We start from the raw sequence: 21,715 nt of genomic DNA, 5'->3' as shown, positions 1-21,715 counted from the left end.
GGCCGCATCCACGTACTGCGCGTGCCCGTCGTGGGCGTTCTGGTTGATGAGAGCCTTGACCTGCGCCACTCTTCTTCCCTTGTTAAACTCGGGATTCATGTTCTTCGGTATGGGGTCGATTCTGGTCTGGCGTCAGACCTCTTCGGGGGCAGGGGGCTTCATCTCCACCTAGTTGGAGCACCCTATTCCCAGGTCGTCCAGTATCTTCCTCCCGGCTTTGGTCATGGACAACCGCTCTAGTTTAGAGGTCCGTTGCGCTTCGGCTATTTCTTCAAGCGTATTGTGTATCCCGAGTTGTAAAAAGCGGGTGGTGCTCGTGGACTCGAACCGGCAAAGCGCCGTCTCCTACGTTCTTCTGATGATCAGGTTGATTTTGTCACGTTCTTGTTGCAGCCATCTGTGGTAGGCTACAACGTACGCGACGTGGCTGGTGATGAAGGATTGGACGAGCCTAATTAGTCTCTGCTCTCTCATGTCAGGCTTCTAGGAAGTGACTAGTTTAAGGAGTCGAATCACGTTGGCTACTTTTGCCTTGAGACAGGTGATGGTTTCGCCGTTCCTTCCGTGCTTTTCGATGACCATGCCTAGGATCCTAATTTTGCCAACCTCGGGGATCACATTGCCGGATTTGGTTACGATTCTTAATTTTTCGTGTTCGCGTTGTCTGGTCTTTCCTCTGGTATTCTTGGGAGGTGGGAGTAGGAGAAGCTCTGATTTGCTCGGCGAACTTCTCAGTCCTGTGCCTTCCAGCTGGTCCTCTATTGCGTCGACGGTGGCTTGCAGTGCGCCCTCGATGTTGGCGTCGCTGACACCGGTCACCTACAGCATGATATCGTCCGCGTAGATGGTGTGCCTCCCGTCTGCGATGTCCATGAGCTTTTCGGCCACTCCGATCATTTCTGGGTTGAACAGCATCGGCGAAACGACCGATCCCTGCAGTGTGCCGGTGCTCCCGAGCTTTTGCGTCTGTAGGTCTCCTACCCGTAGCTCGGCGGTCCTGTCCGTGAGGAAGTCCTTGATGTAGTTGTAGGATCTTTCGCCCATGTTGAGCTTGGAGACTTGGGATAGAATCGCCGAGTGTTTCACCTTATCGAAGGCGCTCATGAGCGATGTCCATGAGCTTTTCGGCCACTCCGATCATTTCTGGGTTGAACAGCATCGGCGAAACGACCGATCCCTGCAGTGTGCCGGTGCTCCCGAGCTTTTGCGTCTGTAGGTCTCCTACCCGTAGCTCGGCGGTCCTGTCCGTGAGGAAGTCCTTGATGTAGTTGTAGGATCTTTCGCCCATGTTGAGCTTGGAGACTTGGGATAGAATCGCCGAGTGTTTCACCTTATCGAAGGCGCTCTGCAGGTCGAGCCCTAGGATTGCTTTGTTGTCGCGGGCACTGCCGCCATCCTTGATTACTTGGTATTTAAGCTGCAGCATCGCGTCTTGCGTGCTTAGGTGCTGTCTGAAGCCGATCACCGTGGCCGGGTACAGCCGGGTACGTGCTTCAGCACCTTGCCCATGCAGGACATGAGCGAGATGGGCCGGAGGTTATCCGTGTCTGGCGGTTTGCCCGGCTTGGGGATCAGGATGGTCTTGGCTGTCTTCCACAGGTTTGGCAGCGCGCCCAATCTCCAGCACTTGAAGTATTTGCGAAGTTCTCAATCGAGCCGTCGTTGAGGCTCTTGAGCACATTGTTCGGGTCGAGGTCCGAGCCGGCTGCCGACCGGCTGTTGAGGTCGTGCAGGGCCGCACGTACCTCCTGGACGTCGATGTCACGATCGAGGTTTGCGTTAGGCAGGCCGCCGTACTTCGCGTGTTGTTCTGTGGGTGTAGTCGGCAGGTAATTGTCGTTGATGCGCCTGGTGACTTCGTCGTCGTCGTGTACCCAGACCGCCTGATGTATGAGCCTGGGGAGTCTGTCCGTTTAGTGCGACTTGGCCTTTGTTTCGTCGAGCAGGTGTTGCAGCAGGTTCCACGTCTTCCCTCTGTGCATCTACCCGTCCGTCTCCTTGCAGATCTCGTTCCACTGTTGCGTGCAGAGCGCGCGGCAGTGATCCTCGATCGCTCGGTTCAGCTCCGCCCCCTTCTTTCTGAGCCTGTGGTTAAGCTGTTGTTTCTTCCAGCGATTGAGTATCGATTGTTTGGCTTCGATGAGATGCGGAAGCCGGTTGTCTACTTTGTCGATATCCGCGCCGCTTTCAATTTCTTTGGTCGCGTCGCGTATGCTCTTGGTGATTTCGGCTGTCCACGAGACGATGTCTTCGATCACATCGTCACCGTCTCTCTTCTGGCTTCTGGCGTATCGAAAGGCATCCCAGTCTATCCACCTGTGTGTTTTGATGTTGGTGTCGTTGTGTTCCGATATGCCAATTTCCACCGATGCTGATCTCGCTGCCGATGCCGCTCCCTATGTTTCTCCAGGTGATCGCACCCCGGATTTCGTTCTTGACGAACGTGAGGTCCGGAGTGGTGTCCCGGGACACGGAGTTATCGATTCTCGTCGGATGTGTCCGGTCCGTGATGGGGGTAAAGTCGAGTTCCGTGGCGTCTTGTTACAAGTCGATGCCCTTTGCTGTGTGCTTGTTGAAGCCCCAGGCAGGGTTCATCGCAGTGAAGTCCCCGCACGCAATCAGCGTGTTGCGACCCGCTGCGGTGCTGGCTCTGTGCAGTAAGTGTCATGAGTCTCTGTTTTCTCTGCGATGGGTTGCAGCAGACTTTGAGAAGAAATATGCTTCCTTTTCCCTTCTTGTCCGGGAAAATTTCGGTGAGTGTGTGCTCGCTCTTGACATTGCTTTGCAGCTCATGTTCAACGAATCTGAATCCCTTCCTGACCAAGGTGCACAGGCCTCTCCCGTCGGGCGGTCCCTTGCGCACTCTGTAGCCGAGGAGGGACGGTGTGTCGGTTGGTGTTTCTTGTAATAGTATAACGTCCGGATTGCGCGCGGCATGTGCTATGTGCTGTTGGATGGCTGCCTTCTTCCTTGCGAGGCCGCGACAGCTCTACTGTCACGCTGTTACACCTGCTGCTGCTGGTGTTGCGTTGGCGGCCATGATTGCGTTGGCGTATACGGGGCTCCCTGGTTGGGTGGATGTTGCGGTAAGAGGGGCGCAAACGTCGCGTGGCTTACGATTGGCTGCAGGGTCCTTTCGATGTAGGGGACTCTGTTCGTGTTCTCGTCTTGGTAGGTCTCCATTGTTTGTTTCAATCATGTCGCTGCTGCGATGTTCGCCGTGATTAACTGTTGGAGTTTTTGAATGTCGCTTCGAATTTCGCTTCGAGGCTGTCGATGCGATCGTTTTCTGTGTGCTTGCGCGTGGCCTCAACGGCTCGCTTCTTCGGTGCCGCTTCCTCTATGGCTGTTTCCTGGATTTTCGTTGTGTTTTCCGCGGTCTTGCTTGTACTTGGCGTGGTCTCTGTAGAGGCTCGCCGTTACATAGTAGCAACTGACGGATCTCGGCGATCTCTCTAGTGAGGTTGGTGATGGTCGCTCGCAATGCCGCATTTTCTTGTTTTGGGGTCTCATTTGCTTCTCGCACCTTGTTCATATCTTTATTCGCGGTTTAGGTGATTTCCTGGGCGTTCCTTATATTGTTCCCTTTCGCTGCGTCGAGCCAGCTCACTCGCTTACGTGATGGTGACCTTTTCTGGCTGAGGCTTCTCTTGCAGCAGCTGCTGTCTGTGGATTTAGGCGCGCGGTTCTCCGATGGGGTCCTTGACTTTCGCGCAGCTGGCGGCTTGTCGAGTGGCGGGAAATCGCTCGCCGACAGCACCTGGCGGTCTGCGTGAAGTCGCTACCTTTGTCGCTTGCGCACTACGTAGGGGATCTTGTACTTCGCCTTGCATGTTCGGTGTCCGGTCGGGTGTTCAACACCGAAAAACTTACATTTTGGGGTACGGCGATGGTCTTCTGTATGGTTCGCGAGCCCACAGGCTAGGCACGTCTTGATTGTGGGGGTCGGGCACACGTCCTTGTGGTGTGCCACTCGACCGCACTGCTGGCAAACGTTAATCTGTTTCCTGTAGAGGCGGCACGGTACCGGGGTAACTTCGTATTGGACGAAGTGCGGTACCTTTGCTCCCTGGAACACCACGATGGCAGTGGTCGTGCTTCCAATCCTTTTTGCGCCCGCTGGTAGCGGGTTGCTCGCGTTGACGATGTTTCTGTCTAGCCTGTCGGCACTCGCGTCGATGGGGATGCCTTTGATGACGCCCTTTACGGTATCGTGAGGTGCCGTGCGATATGCGCTGACCTCGTAGGGTTTTCCTTGAATAAATATTTCCTGGATTTTAGCGTACCTTGCAGCGTTGTCTTCGTTCTGTGTGCTGACGACCACGATGTTCTGTTGTGTGTTGGGACAGACTGTGTCCGCGGCGCTTTCCTCGCTCGCGATCTTGGCCGCCGCGATTTTTTTACGCAGCAATGGTGGTGGTGCCGGTCTTGGTGCCGGTCTTGTCCAGTCCCCCTCTCGATCTGACAACTATCTTGCTTTCTTCCAGTGGCATGGCTGGCATGCGTGTTGCCTTGATGACCGAGACTCCGACGTTTTTGTTGAATTTCGATCTCGTGCTTGTTTGACTGCCGCCGTGTCTTTCGGGCTTGTCGCTGGCGGGGGTCCGCTGGCGCAGCCTCGACATGTGTTCTCCCGCGAGCGCTCATCCGGCGTCGTTTTGGCATTTCTCGGGTGATTTCTCTTTTCCTTGAACTTGAGCGCACATGTGATTATCTACGATCATTGTTGTTTGAGCGGGCGCCACCTTCTCGGAGCTGACGAGCGGTAGCCGCCGAGGAATACGGCAGGCCACTGTCAGTGCGACGGTGTTGGGCCTAGGGTCCACGCAACACGCCTAAGCTTAGCAATCCTTCGCACGGCGGCAGTAGTAGTAGTCACGAAATGTGGCAAAGAATAACGGACCTCTGGGGTCAGCTGGTATCGGTCGATGCCGCTCGCCTTCACGGACACATTGGTGCAAGCAAAACTTTGGTTCGAGGTAATTAGCACTGCTTATTTGGCTAGCAATCACGGAGTCGATCAGTGACTAGGGACGAGCGCTTCTTCTTCGTCGTCGAGAAAATCTGCATGAGAAGCCACCGCATATTCCTCGATGGAAATTAGCATCGGCGGATTGGGAGCATTTTAAAGAATCATCTTATTTAACGCGATATTTTATAAATGATTTTACTATAGACGATGCTGTTGCATATTTTACCGCTTTTATTATTGATACAGCCCAAAAGTTTAACCCGCAGACGAATGGTGGTCCACTTAGCAGACGTGTTCCCTGCTGTAACGAGGACTGCAGAGAGGCGCTAAAGAGACAGAACAAGGCATGGGGCGTATTGCGCAGAACGCCTAATGCAGAAAATCTAATTCAGTTTCAACAAATTAAAACACAGGGGAGGCGGACACGACGTCAAGCAAGAGAGACAGTTGGGTGAAGTTCCTCTCTGGCATTAATTCATTCACGCAGGAGGCAACCGTGTGGAATGGTTTAAGAAAGCTAAGAGTGCAAGAAATCCATCCGCTGCTTCTGGTGAACGACCAAGGCAATACCTTGCAAGATCAGGCAGGCTCTCTTGGGGAACACTTTGAGCGTGTGTCAAGCTGAATCCGCTATTCTCAATTTTTCCTTAAGTACAAAGAAATAGAAGAACTTAAGCCATTCGTACGTAAGTGCAGACACGACGAAGCGTATAGCCTGCCAGTCAGTATTGCTGAGTTGAGAGCTGCCTTGATTTCAAGCAAGAGCACTGCACCGGAATCTAAACGAGTCGTGTATGACATGATCAAAAAGTTACACACTGACACACAAGTTACACTACTCGCACACTTCAACAATATTTGGGCTACTGGATACCTTCCTCACACATGGAAAGAAGCGATTCTGGTCCCTTTTTGAAGCAGGGTAAAGACCCATCCATGGCGAAAAGTTATCGCCCGATGGCTCTTACAAGCTGCCTGTGTAAGCGTTTTCAAAAAATGGTTAATGGCGGACTAATACATTTCACTGAACTCAATAATATATTTGATCGCTATCACTGTGGCTTCAGAGAAGGGCGGTCGACAACAGACGATCTTGTTCGCATTGGAGGATATATCCGCGATGCATTTGTACATAAACAATTTTTCTTATCGATATTCCTCGATATGGAGAAGGCGTATGACACAACTTGGCGTTACGGCATCTTGAGAGACTTGTCGGGAATGGTAATCTGTGGAAATCTGTAGAAAATTTAAAGCTATTTGTTAAATTGTATCTTCCGCGTGAGAATCGGCAACGTATTGTAGCGACCTTTTACACAATAAACTGGTGTACCCCAGGGAGGGCTGCTTAGTTGCACGCTCTTTCTCGTGAAGATGAACACGCTTCGTGCTTCATTACCCCCTGACATTTTTTATTCCATCTACGTCGACGACATTCAAATCGGCTTCAAATCCTGTAACCTCGCAGTATGTGAGAGACAGGTACAGAACGGCTTGAACAAGGTGTTCAAGTGGGCAGGCAAAAAGGGATATAAACTAAACGCCGAAAACTTTCTTGTGTTCTTTCTACAAGAAAGAGAGACCTGCTTCCAGATCCTTGTGTTCAACTGTGTGGACGCCAAATACCTGTCAACAAAGAACATAAATTTCTAGCTATCATACTTGACTATAGGCTGACCTTGATTCCGCACATTAAATATCTTAAAGAATAATGTCTAAGGACAATGAACTTACTTAAAATTCTATCTCACACAACATGGGATGCCGACAGGAAGTGTCTGATGAATGTTTATTAGAGCGTAATGCGATCACGATTGGACTATGGTGCCGTCGTATATAACTATGCCGCTCCGAGCGCACTAAAGATTCTAGATCCTGTCGACCATCTAGGTATCCGCGTAGCCACTGGCGCCTTCAGGACAATCCCTGTTGAAAGCTTATATGCAGAATCAAATGAGTGGTCACTGAATCTGCAGAGAACTTACATCAGCCTCACATATCCTTTAAAAATGCACTCTAACCACGAACATCCATGTTTTAATGCCATTAAAGATATGACGTTTGCTAGACTGTTCCATAATCGTCCCTCTGTAAGGAAGCCTTTTTCGCTACGTGTGAGGGAACTTAGGGAAGAAGTGCATGTGCCCCTCCTCGAGCGTCGCTTAATGCATCCAAACAAGCTGTTATCTCCTTGGGAGTTGCAGATGTTAGAATGTGACATGTCCTTTCTAGAGGTTACAAAGCACGCACGAGAGGTCTAAATACGAATGCCTTTTCTAGAATTCCAGCATAAGCACTCGTGCATAGTGTTCTACACAGACGCTTCGAAGTCAAATGCAGGGGTGACCTATGCAGCGGTCTGGCCATCCTTCTCGGAGTCCGATGAACTTCATTCCGAGACAAGTATATTTACGGCTGAGGCCTACGCACTATTGTCGGCTGTGAGCATATCAGGAAATCAATATTCCAAAAAGCAGTTATATATACAGACTCCCTAAGTGTCGTAAAGGCCTTGATGTAATTCTGTAGGCGCAAAAATACAGTAATTAATGAACTCTGTTCTGTCCTGTGTAAAGCGTATATATCTAACCGGCATGTGATTGTATGCTGGGTGCCTGGCCATAGCGGCATCGAGGTAACGCTCTGGCGGACCAGATGGCCAGATCAATTGCATCACATGCCGTTAATCCTACCGCTGCAGTCCCTGTCACAGATCTCAAGCCCTTGTTACGAAGGAAACTGCGAAATTACTGGCAACGCTTGTGGGACGTGGAAACAAATAATAAGCTGCACGTAATAAAGTCACAATAAGGTTTCTCGCCTTCTGCAACAATATCTCGCCGAACAGAAGTCCTATTCTGTCGTCTCAGAATAGGACATACATTTGGCACCCATAATTTTTTACTCACTGGAAATGATCCTCCAACCTATGGTAGATGCGGGGAGAGGCTGACCATCCTCCACGTCCTCGTGGAGTGTCGGGAAGCCGAATCTGACAGAAAGAAACACTTTCCCCTAGCTTACCGGCAGCACATCCCCCTTCATCCTGTAATGCTACTCGGTCCAGAACCGCTCTTTGACACTAACGCAGTCCTAGGTTTCATGAAAGATGTTGTGTTTCATGTTATTAGCCTCAAACATTCGTAGCGCCTCCTTCCTTCAGAGGATGCCGTTGTGATAGTTGTTTCGTATAGCACATGCCTCTACACCCTTGTGTTTCAAGTGCTCTGGCGAGGCAGTAGTGCTCTAGGCAATTTTAGCATTTCGCATATTTCGTAAATTGCATCATACTTTTGCAATGCATATTAATGTTCATAGTACCACTTCATTATTCATTGCTATAATTTTAGCACGCCTAGATTTCATTGAATTTACACCAACTCTTCTAGGCCCATTTACAGTCACGTCACATTAATTTAACGGAATTCATCAGTCCACTACGAAAACATTACTACTAGCATGGCGCTCTTTGGCCATACCTGGCCCTTGAGCTATTAAACATCAAATATTCATTTAATTTGCACCCCATGGTGATTTTTTATGCACCCCGAACACACGGGACACGGACGTTCATCTATTTTCGCCTCATCGAACTGTGGCCGCGGCGGCCGCACTTCGATGGGGGCGAAATGCAAAAACGTCCGTGTCACGTGTATTGGGGCCGCGTTAAAAATTCCCTGGAGATAAAATTCAATCAGGAGTCCTTCACTAGGGCGTGCCTCAACATAAAATCGTGCTTTTGTCGCATAAAACTGCATTATTCAACTTAGTTTATTTGCATTGACGAACGTCTGTCTCGGACCGATAGGCGCGATGAGGACTTATTCTAGTACCACGACGTATATTTTCAGACAGCAAGAAAAAAAATAAAAGCCTCAACAGTTTGCACAGAGTTTCATTGCCTGGCGCCACTTCACCTTACCGGCGAGCCTAGCTTTCCTTATCACCGATTACCAAAGCGCGATAGATCTGCAGGATTCTTTTGAATACAATAGAACATTCGCGCACAGCCGAAGTACCTACATTGTAGATGGTGATACGAAACGCATAATACGGAAAAGTTCTGGAACGTACACCAGGAATCAGGAGCCTGCGGTAGACCTGGGACGCTATGACGCAAAGATATTCTAAAATTTTCTGTCCCAATTCTGCGATCAGCCCTACCCAATTGGTCAAAAATGGTTCTGGCCACACCCCCCCTTCGCCTGTCTGTCACGCGACGTCACGAAAAGTACGATAGCGTTCCATCTGATATGACATGTGCGCACTGATTATGCATCTACAGAACGAATGAAAGAAGAATTATTTCTGATTCGGCTCCTTTTCGCCACTAGGCCTGTGCTATTCATCCAAAGCATTCACGTGGCGCCCACCTCGCTTGTATGCCACGCGACGTCACAAAAGCGCGAAAATTCACCACGTCAATGTCACGTGTGCACGTTAATCTGCATATCTGGCGATTTTTTGACCATGTCAAGGTAATGGAACATTTAGGTTCCCGAGACCCCCCTGGCACGCGCCTTACAGAAATGTTACGCAAATTCGCAAATAATTTTACCTAAGCAAAAATGCGCAAAACGAAAGCGAAACCTGACCAAGCACCTGAGTGGACCTCTTCGTGTGACGTCACGACTGCCTTCACCGGGAAAGGCGCGCGAGGCATGCCGGTCTCGCCGGCTGGCAGCGAAGAGCAGACGCTCGGCTAAGTCGTGACCGCGCCGTACCTACGGGTGACAACATGTCAGCTACACTAGCCCTTCGGATCTGGCAAATACTGAGTTGTTATTCTGACGAATTCCATTATTACGAATCGCCGTTTGCATGTTCGCATGTAGCGTCGACGCGCTACATATCATGCTGCAACATAAAGACCAAGGGTACACTTAACCACTAATTTTAGACGTGCAGCCTGCTATTTTACGTGCTTTACGCCTTCTCAGGGAAGGGCTTCGCATACTCGGTGTGAGATGTCGAGCACTACTGCTCGCATTTGTATCCCGCAAGAATGCCGCTGACAGTCCAAAGCACCGAACGGTGCATTTGTTTACATCGGCAGGTACAGCGACGACTCGTCGTTCGCTTGATATATATGCTATAGCCGCTCTTCGCCGGCATCAATTACTGCCAGAACATATAAGACCAGGCCGATTTCGTGCATGTCAGCATCGTTGTATCACTCTGAATTGCACTGACATGCGCAACCAAACAACTTCAAAAACAGCGAGCGAGAGACCGCAGTACGGGATCCTTGTTATGCTGGCTAATTATCATTCTTCGTATTCTCTTCATGCACGCAATATGTTCCGTAAAGTGGACGTAGATGAGGACTTTGCGGGAACGCGTAGTTACTGGCATCGGCTTAGGAAACGCCGATGCCAGTATAGACAACGTGGGCAGCCGAATTACGCGATAGTTTACGCGGCTGTATGGAGGGACCTACGCTCGCTGCCCATTTGGGATACGAGGCAAGCAGTAAACCTCGGAGGGTATTTAATGAGTCTGCATGACAGTACGTAAAGATACATCTATGTTCCTAGTCGAATTTAATTTAGGGAAGTACCAGGGAGTGCGGCGGGCATCTGTCCGTCGAAAACGGCAACGTGCCGATGTCGATACTGCTCTGTGTCGTCGCTTCTCGCTTTCTTGTGTGCGCACCGTGCGAAATGAGGAATGGTTTATTTCAAATCCGCATGGTCAAAACTGAACTGTAAAAGGAGTTTTCTTCACCCTGATGGCTTCATTAGCTTCATGTCGATCGCCGAGGCCCGTCGGCAGCAGATGCATGAATTACGCGACTGTCAGATACAGGCTGAACGTGATCGCCATCGGCTCAAAGTGTGTGTGTGTGGATGGCGAGGGTCGAAGTTCGTGCAGCCTATGTCTACAGGGATCACAACTTCTCGCGACATCTCACGCCATGCACCAGCTCACGATCGTCAATTCCTCGGCACTCTTGTCACTGTCGTTTGCATAATCCCGTTATGCTCTGTATGGAACACTCTTGGCGTCATACACAACGTTGCTTGTAAGTAAGGAGGAGGCACTTAGTTCGATCCAAATAATTAAATTAATTTGTTAAAAATATTTGCAACTCTCAAACGTACTTTTTTGAGGACATGACGGAAGTGTTGAGACAAACGTACCCAGCGCATATCATCGACATCTGCTGACAGCAAAATATCGCCGGAGTTGCCCTTTAGAGATGCATTAATATGGGGTGCTATAACGTAAAACTATTCCAAACTTTTCTATTCCAATTCTGCAATCAGCCCTCCGCGATTAGTCAAAAACTTTTTGGGACCATCCCCATTTCCACTGTCTGTCACGCGACGTCACGAAAACCACGATAGCTCGCCATCTGATATGACGCTAAAAACTGTTTATGTAAGGTTGGACCGAACAAAAGAAAATTAGTTATTTCTGATTCGACACATTTTCACCATAAGACCTCGGCTATTGGTCAAAAGTTTTCGGGCTCCACCCACTTAATCGGCCTGTCACGCTACGTGACAAGACCGTGAAAACTCATCTCGTCAAATTGACGTTTACGCGTTAAAAATACATTAATATGCTGAACAAAACTGAATTTTCTTCTGAATAGCCGCAGGCTGCCCCGTTCCGAAAGGAATAAAAGACGGCTACCGCCCATTTCTCACTCACCGGCTACTCGCCCCTGCCGGCGAGCATGGGTTTATTTGCGTATAATAAATCTTTTTTCATGGCCGTGTAATGTTTTCGAGCGCTTTCGACACTTTTACGACCTCGTTCTGCCAACCCTTCTTTGCTGAGGATCCGTTTTAGCATCTTTCTTAAGCTTACGTTGCATGCCGGCGCGATTTTAGACCAGCCGCCGCAAGCTATGTAAAGGGAAGCGGACCAATCGCAGACGCCGGCACAACCCTCTTCATCCGGTTATCGATTTTCAGGGCAGTGACTCGGCCCCATCGAATCCCTCTCCACCTGAGCGGGCTCCTCGCCTCTTGTCAGCCAATTATATAAGACAACTCGCTCAGTATAGGCAATGTTATTCGTTTTTCAAGCAAACAAAAGGGACCTCCTATGAACAAGGAGACCGTTTGATTGGTGTGTTCAGACAACCCTGCGAGGCACTGGCTATTTGCATCTGACAGAGAGCATGGATTTATTTGCGTTTAATAAACATTTTGCGTGGCAGTATAACGTTATCGAGCACATTGGGCTTGTATGTTACATCACTTTGCCAATTTTTTTTTTGCTCATCATCCGTTTTAGCGGCTTTCTTAACCTTTCCTTGCACGCCGCCGCGATTTTCGACCAGCTACCGCAAGCTACGTTAGGGGAAGCGGACGAATAGCAGACGCCGGCACCACCCTCCTCATCCGTTAATCTATTTTAACAGCGCTGGCTCAGCCCGCCCGAAAGCCTGTCCACTTGAGCACGCTCCTCGCCTATTTTCAGCCAATCAGAGAAGAAAAACGTTTGATGTAGCCAATTTTATTCGTGCTTAAAGCATACAAAAGCGACCTCCTCTAAAGGAGCCTGGCGTTTGTTTGGGCTGTTTAGACAATGCTGCGGGTCAACGCCCGATGCTTGCGTTGGTGGTTACGTAAATTTAACGTCAGGAGATTGGAACTAAACAGAGTGAAATATATTTACTGTATGTTATAGGGCCCCTGATTATCTTATTATGTAGCACTAAAGAGAACAACGCTGCATTTTCAAAAACAATGTACTTTCAAAGCTCTTATGCACTTCAGGAAATTCAGAGAAGACGGAAATTCATATTTTATCCTCCAAAATAATGCGAATTGACGCCGCCAAGTTGAAGAGTTTGACTGCAGGCTGCTATTTAACTCTCAGTTAAACAGTTTGCTAAAAGAGCCAAATGTGTGAATTTGATGGACCTATGTCATAATGATACGGAAGAAAAACGACACTCTCTCAAAAGTTTTATTGTGTTGTTTTTATTTCTGGTATTTACACGTAATAGTAGCCCGCACATGCCGGTTATTTCAGCGAACACTTTCAAATTTTCTTAAAGGTTGAGTGTGGTAGATAGCCAATACTATTTCATGAGCTGATCTACTCGAAGAGCTGGACAAAACTTCCACAGAAAGCTCGGTTGCTTAAACCACTAATTAACAACAATTCACCCATTATCTTTAACTAATTACATTCTGACCCATATTGCTATTTAGAAATGCTAGCCGTGGAGTTTTTAAGGTGGGTACGCTTGGAAAGAATTCTCAGGATGGCACCAGTTTCGCAATATTAATTCCTGAACTTTGCGGAGAGATGCATTGGCGTTTCAGTTACTTTTGAGCATGAATGCATAAAACGTCGCCTTCTCAAAAAACAACTGGAACGCCACTGGATGTCTCCGCAATGTTCGGCATTCAATATCTCTAAATTGGTATCAACCTGAGAATTCGTTCTAAGTATATCCGTCGTGAGAACTTCACGGCTAGAATTTGTAAATTGCAATGTGGGCCATAAGGTACTTAGACAAAAGCTTCCTTCGTAAATTCTTATTAACTTCCACGCATTTCATTTTTTTCTGCAAATAGGGTCTACCGCTATTTGCCACAGACAATTTTTAAAAATTATTATGTTATTAGAGGAGACATTTTGCTCCACATTTTTCCTGCCTTATAATTCTCTGTATTGTTCGCCACTGGCGCATAATTCGGTTAAGCCATTATGTTCGCATTAATGAAACGCAAATTTGATCTTCATTTATATTTTTGAGGCTCCCTCAAGGCATAAACTGTAAGTGAAAGTCGCGTACCTCAAATGTCTCACCAAGGGGGAAAATATTCGACCTAATAAGGATAAATAAGGCATCTAAACTCTGCTCGCCATCCTTCCTAGTATGGAATTCGCTGTAATGGGGCGTTATGAAAGGTTGCAAAGCCAAAACAAAATTCTACAGGTAACTTGCTCAAGCTCTGCATAAATGCACTTCATGATCACACGCACAAAATGCAGTCTGCTTAGATTTTTAGCCAACGCTACGATAATGAACAACAACATTTCTGTTAAAAGTATGGTTCACAGTCTCATTGTATTGCATGAAACGGTTCCACATTTGCTCCTTATTGGTTCTGAACCTAGTGGACCAACCTGTGTGAACAAAGACAGTTGTGTCTTTTACAGTAGGCTTACTTTTACCCTCACCCAGTATTATACTCTTAGACATGTCTACCAGAGTGACGTTAGCATATTCGCCCACGGCGCCGGTCACATACACGTCGTCTACCCACAAGTAAGGAACGTGTCTGGCAGCATGGTATATCGCGAATAATACAGTTGGTTGCATAATGAACGCCGCACCAGCGCAATACGGTGGGTAGACTTTCAATGGAAAATCCTTCTCGCTAACGTACCACTTAGATTTTCGTGTTCTGAAGGGCACAGCACCTGTCACAACTTTGCAATGAAATCCGGTCAGCGCCATCACGCCGCTCTTCAGGTACGACAGCAAGGCGAACACGTTCACTAAGACATCGTCGTCCAGCTTCACGATCGTCACTGCAGGGTCGAGACGGCAGTTGTCAGAGACCCACTTTGCCCCAAGGAGGAACTTGTGTGTGAGGTTCCTGTAGGTGTCCGTGAAGTTCAGCACCACAACGTCTCCCTCATGAATCGCTTCGTCTGACACTGCCTCATTCTCGTTCCGCTGAGATGTCTCTCCAACAAAGAAAACAATGGCTGAATTCATAACCGACACAATTTTCGGATCACCTATGGTGTTGCGAAGCCAGCGACGTTTCTCGGTGTTCTTGGGCGCCGTGTGCACAAAATACAGTATCCTGAGGCTCGATTCACGACATGCGTGCCTGACCTTCCATTCGGATTTGTTCCCTTGTACCAATTCTTCTGTGAATACATTAGTGCTTGAATCTTCTTTAGTACTCGGCTTGTCGCTCTTGACAGTACGGCGCACGTTGCTACAGAAAAGACCAGCCAAGAGGAGGACATGACACACCGTAATGCAAGTAACGATGTATTTTTTTCCACAGATCTTCATTGCTTTTCTTGACCATGGAAACATGTTGAAACTCCTGGCACGTTCTTTTTCTGCATGCGTAGTAATTGTGTTTAAGCTAGTCATAATACCGTAGAAAATAACTTGTAATCACTCCAAAAATGAATGAGACTGCCGGTGGCAACTACAAACTAGAGCTGGATGCCCGTTGAATATGTTCCCTTATATCCGAGGTGCCAAAAGTTGACTGCGGCAGCGTGCGTTGTGAGTGTTATCATCAGGCTGCTGACAGTGCTCATGACATTTTAATGTCAAGTAGTGTACCGGTTTCTATGGAAACAAATGACGAGCAAGGCTCACGTCTTCGTGATATTTAATGCCTGAACTTTTCGTCTTCCCTGACCGTTCAAAGCCAATGAACACGTTGTGTGCAAAGGGTTGGTGCGAAATACATCGGAACGTTTGACTGCGTGGACGGTATATGCAAGACCTACGAATTGCTGCTTAGTTGCCAATGACTATCGGGGTTTTCCTGTATAGTTCTGATGGCTACGGACTGCACTGCACCATGTACATTTTGTTGTGCACTGCGGTGTTACAGCAGGCATCATGGCAATACACATGCTACGAATCACGTGAAATTAGTGCAACATCCATTCAAACTTCAGCGACATGTGAAAGAGAACAGGTGCCCTCGAAGGGTTGCCTACTTGTGCGTCCCACCTGCAAGAATAAAAATTGGTTTCATTGCCTACAAAGACCCCTGTGATTCCTTTTCACTTCACATTGTCACGCTGAATAACCGTTGATTACATAAGGCTTACTGTCTAAATCACTGCCTAAATTTTATCATAATATTGTGCCCACAAACGATAAAAATACATAAGCTGTGCCATATATATACACATATATATATAGCTACCCTGAGCCAAATATAATTCAGCAATACAAGTACACGGGCAGGCAAGAAGGTTGAACGTAGGGTACAGCTTCATTGTAAAAAGTGCACAGCTGCACTATCGATAAGGGTAGAAGGCTACATGATGGCGGCAATATGGTAGGGCAGATAGTTCCACTCTATTGCAGCGTGGCGAAAGACTGAGGCTCTGTGTGCGTACAGATTTCGTTTCAAAAAAAAAAAAGAAGCCTTGGAAGCTCATTTATGCGATTCGTTAACATATCAGCTTTCTGCATGAAATACGACAATTTTAGTTCTCGTTTACGGCTAGTCTCAAAAGCGAATTAATACACAAGAACTATTATTTGAATAATTTCTGCGTAATTTGAAACATAGCATAAATGATGTTTCCGTCTTGCTTATGCATTGCACGAATGAAACATCACAGTGTAACATGTCAACGGCACTGCCACTGTCACAGTTGAGAGATTCTTGGCTTCTTTTTTTGATAGGAAGAATATACAACACAGCCGTAAAACGCGCTCAGAGGCTGATATGTGATGCGAAGCAATCTTTCCCAACTTTAGGTACTTTGAGCGCGTCTGTCTTTCTCTCTCTTGTGAGCGCCCGTATATGTGAGTGCCCGTATTGGACCAGTGGACTTGCCTTGAAAAAGACAAGTCCACTTGCCGAAACGTTGGTTCCCGCTTTTACCTTGTTCTCCTTTTGCTCATCGTCTTGAATTTCCATCTCCCACCTTCCGCAAGTTTGTCCGTATTAGTGAAACGATCGCTAGCGCCACCTCGGGCGCCTTCTTTACGTGTGTGCGAGTGTGTGACCGTTATTGACAGTGTGTAGAACTCATTGACTACCAGACTTGGTCACTCAAACTGGGGTAGGGTGGGGGCGCCCGTATATGTGAGTGCCCGTATCAGCGTAAGTGATGGCTAGCGCCACCTACGGCGCCTCCTTTATGCCTGCACGACACCAGGCCCAAGAGAGGCCCGGGCTCGTACGCTCGCTCTCTTCTCTCGCTCCTCCGGTTCCCGCTGCCAGTGCGGGCGCACGCATTTTGGTTCAGCGATATAATAAACGTGTTCGTTCAAGAACTTATGTCGCCTGCTTTCGCAATGCCACGCTCAAGTCCTTAGCCTTCATCCTTCATACGCTCTCTCTCTCTCTCTCTCTCTCTCTCTCTCTCTATATATATATATATATATATATATATATATATATATATATATATATATATATATATATATATATTGCATTCTGCGGACACGAAGTCCATACAGGGTGGTTAAACTTCAATAGTATGTCACAAGAAATAAAGCAACGCTAATACTACCAAATGCTGGAACAATGCAGTAATAATGCTGACACAAAAAGCAAGCAATGCTGATACAACTTTTATAAAGACAAGTAATTCCAGTCATTGATGATCCATAGAAAGAAATAGTATTTCAATACGTTGGTTAGGGGAAAATAGGAGGTTAGAGAATATCGATTATATTGGCGAGTAAATCAGGTAAATTTTATTTTGCACATAACGGTTCCAGGAAAGCTTGCTTCAAAGGGTGGCATCTAAGTATTTTCAGTTAGAGACTTGTTTACTTGCAGAAGAGCCTACCATATAAATATAAGAGCGACATGTTTTCTTGCGGAAAATGGAAAGAAGAACACTTTCATCAACGTTCAAGGTTATCGCCCATTCAGTCCATCGAAAGGAAGCTTTACTGAGGCTATCGTTCATAGTCTCGGTCACCACTGTGGCTAATTTCTCTACACAAGACAAAGTCATCTGCAAATAGTCTTATCTGAATACTTGACTTTACAACATCGGCAATATCATTCACGTAGAGGAGGAAGGACAAAGGGCCCATTACACTGTCGTGTGGTACTCTCAATTGGACTGGAAGACAGGCCGTGTGACTTCCACCTACTTCCACGAACTGTTCGCGATTGTTTAACTATTGAGCGATCCAAGCAACAAGTAGTTCTGGTATGCCATATTTTGTACCTTAACTATTAGTTTGGAATAAGGCAGCATCGAAAGTATTACTAAAATCCAGAAAAATAAACCAATTTCTTTGTTGTTTCCAATAGAAAAAGCAAAAGTACGAATTAGCGATACCAATTGCGTTACTGTACAATATATATACAGCCTCCTACACCGGGAATCTACGGCGACTACCAAGTGAAGCCAATAGTATGTGCTCGTGTACTGCAATGATATCACTCGAAATTTTTCATCGAACTCTCGCCTTTGATTCTGCTGCCTGCCCACGAACAAACTGGCGCGCTTACGACGATACGCACATCTCGCCTGTGAAACGCCGGGTGGTGGTGGGTTTCGTACGAACAGTGATTAAAAAGCTAGCTTCTCGCGAACATTGGTTCAGGATTACCAGACAGCAACGTGCCAAGTCCTAGTTCCTGTCTACTATCGCACTGGACTTGACGGCTCTTCTAGTCTTAACCACGCCCTTTATTCAGGCATCTATGCCTGCTTTGTTGTGCTGCCCATTGAGCCTGCCTACGAACTGCTGCGTCAAAACCCAGCGTAGCAGCCTTATTACAGCTACTCGGATCGACGACCACCAGATTTGGAGCAGACAATAAAGCTCTTAGAAGGCCGCCCATTAGCTGAAAAGTGCGTCAACTCAGAATTTGTGTCCTTCCGGTTTAAGAGTCTGAAAGTCTGAGAGGCTACAGGAGGGCGTACTACTGGGGTACCACTAGGCAGAGAGGGAGAGGAACATGTTTGCAATGACCGAGCAGCTAGGTAAGTCCACGCCCTTTATGACTGTCTGCGTGTCCGTGAGCGCATGTTCAAACTCATTCGTGGAGCCGAAATGGTGGACCCACCGTACTAGCTCTATGACTTTGGTTTTGCACTGCTAAGTTAAAAGTAGCGGGAAAAGATCCTGGACGCGGACGCCACATTTCCATGGGGCCGAATTGAAAGACTCCCGTTTACTGTCCATTGAATGCACGGTAAAGAACCATAGGTGGTTAAATTTATTCGAGAGTCCCGCATTACGGCGCGCGTAATAATTATATCGTACTTCTGGCAAGTGAAAGTGCAGCAAAAAAAATTGCTCGTCGAGATGCACCGCCACATGGTTGATGCCTTAGCCAGCAACCTGAAATGTGCTTCCCATGACATAGATTCCCACAGCGTAATATCTATATGTTTTAGTTCAGAAGTACAGTGACGTCATGAACTCAGGAGATGGCGTACGTGTAGAGATTTAGTTTCATGCGAAATGTTCGCGGAAAAGGGTGCATAAAATTCGTTGCTTTGCCAATCATTAGTGCAATAACCTGTTTTTTTTCAGAACACTCGATAGTTGGCTCAGACACAAGCACTCGTTGTTTTAAATTTTTTATGCCTCAATGGCAAGCTGTACCTTTGGACCTAGGCAGCACACCGGCGTTATACATACCACGGCCAAATTCTGGTAGAAACTGCTACCAACACTGCCCCAACGCGGTTATTGTGGCAAAATACATCCGAATGCGTTGCTAGCCTTGAGTTAATGTCATGATTGACTGAACATTGTGCCAGTGTAATAGCCAATAGCCTGCTTTCATACTGTCAGCGCTGGATAAAATTGTTGTCATTATCAGTGCCAGGTTTCGGCCAATGAGTGCTGTATGACGAAAATTTTTGATAGCAGTTGTCCTCACAACTCTCTGCATCAAACAATAGCTAAGAAATTACGATGCCCCTATATTCGGTCAGGAACTATACAAATTAAAATAATGATCGACAAGGATATTGAATAAGTTGTATAGCAGTCTATTTACGAATAAATTTCCTGTGGACCTTAAAGGGAATTTCCTGTGGATTTCAGAGAGCCGACGCTGGACCACTCTATGAAGTTTATTGACATAACAATTCGGCGAACCTGTTTCACGATGGCCGCCGATGGCAGTGAGCTCGCATTAAATCAACTTAGCGACACAACCTGTTGCCACCGTCGAAACAAGTTGTTTGAGGCTTGGACTGCAGCGGTACTTCTCTTTCACGTTTTGCTCAGAACACTCGAGACCATCTGAAGCCGGCACCACGAAGGTAACTCGTTGCCTATGAAATGCATGTTGGTTCATGCGAGCGCTGAGAAACGCAAGATGCAGCATCCGAGCTCCTCTTTCGCGTTTCTTTTGAGACACGCTGCGCCATCTAGTAACACCGCCGAGAAGTCCTTAGATTGCCTCCGAGGCGGGAAGCGTGAATTGCTGGTGCCTGCGAATGCTGAGAATTGTTCCCTCGCTTACCGTATATTCAGTGGCACTTAGTCAGTCACCAAGTTAGCCAAAGTTTATTCAACAGCGGCACATATTCTGTGCATTCATAGCGCAGCTCGCTAAAGTGTTGGCATGACAGGCATTCATCTAAAAGCGGTGCATAGCCAGCGCATATGTGAGGCATCCTGCTAATACTTCGGGTTTGTGTACTTGTCGAACCCTTGTGAGGCGAGTTCCATCCAGCATTGCACAAATTTAAGGGGTATTTCAATGGCGTTAGCATTCTTAGCCTAGTTCAAGCACTCTCTGGGATCTATCTATCTATCTATCTATCTATCTATCTATCTATCTATCTATCTATCTATCTATCTATCTATCCATCTATATATATATATATATATATATATATATATTGGTACCTCTGCGTCTACCTGTTTGTTTGTGTCTAACCATTTTCCCACCTACCTAAGGCAACAGTGGATCACGTTGTGTCACCATGCATGTGCCATTGTGTACACACTTACTTCTCTTCAAAACAATTCTTTCACGCCGACATTGGCCACTGCAAATGCTGAACTCGGAAGACACCGCTGCCGAAAAAAAAGCTACTTAACGCAGACTTGGAGCGCGGGATATGGACGACTCGGCCTATGCTGGTCTTCATGAACCTCTTGTTCTTCAATGTCCACGATGGCAGCAATTTGTAGTATTTATCTCAACACTGCATAGAACACAAGAATTGTCCGTCCAGTTCACGTCATTTCTTTTTACTTAATGTTGATAGACTTATGTCCGAAAAATGTGTCAGCATCTAAACTCATGGACGCAAATATAAAATAAAGAAACAGGCCTCAGCGACGCTTTCGAAATTGAACTTACTGCGAGAGCAGAATTGTCCTACAGTGAAGAGCCCCATCTTATTTTCGCTTGCCTGCTTTTTCCTGCAAATACTGTGTTCCCCATTACAGTGAACTCGACAACGATGCAGCCATTATTTGTCTCTGTTTATAGAGGAGGATTGCGTTTAAATCAAAATGTAATAAACGAAGTTAAATATTTTGAAGTAAGTATATATTTCTATAACGTTTCAAAAGATGGTAGATAACGATAAATTGCCTTATTTTATATTTTAATCAACTTGTAGAATATATATATATATATATATATATATATATATATATATATATATATATATATATATATATATATATATATATATATATATATATATATCATAAGCAGCCAACAAACACTGACACCACGGACAACATAGGGGAAATCACTTGTGGTTAATAAATGAAATACAGAAACGATAAGTTAATGGACATTAAAGTGGATCACAAAATAACCGAACCTACAACCTTCTCATTTCGCGTGCGATGCTCTACCAATTGAGCTACCACGGCGCCGTTGTCCCATCCACATTCTTGGGTATTTATGTATCCTAGTAGAACCCTGGGAGTGTTAGCCAGCGCCACCACTCACAGACCTTGGCGGCGGACGTGGAACGTCCTTTTTGCCGCAGGCGTCACGAGAACGTGATCTTTTTTGGGTGAAGGCAACTGGTCAATGTACCCACACATGCTACCTGAAGATATCAACGTTGCCGCATTCGAGACCCTCG

Source organism: Dermacentor variabilis, chromosome 3 (assembly GCF_050947875.1).
Source record: "Dermacentor variabilis isolate Ectoservices chromosome 3, ASM5094787v1, whole genome shotgun sequence".
NCBI lineage: Eukaryota > Metazoa > Arthropoda > Arachnida > Ixodida > Ixodidae > Dermacentor > Dermacentor variabilis.
This window is presented reverse-complemented; position numbering follows the sequence as displayed.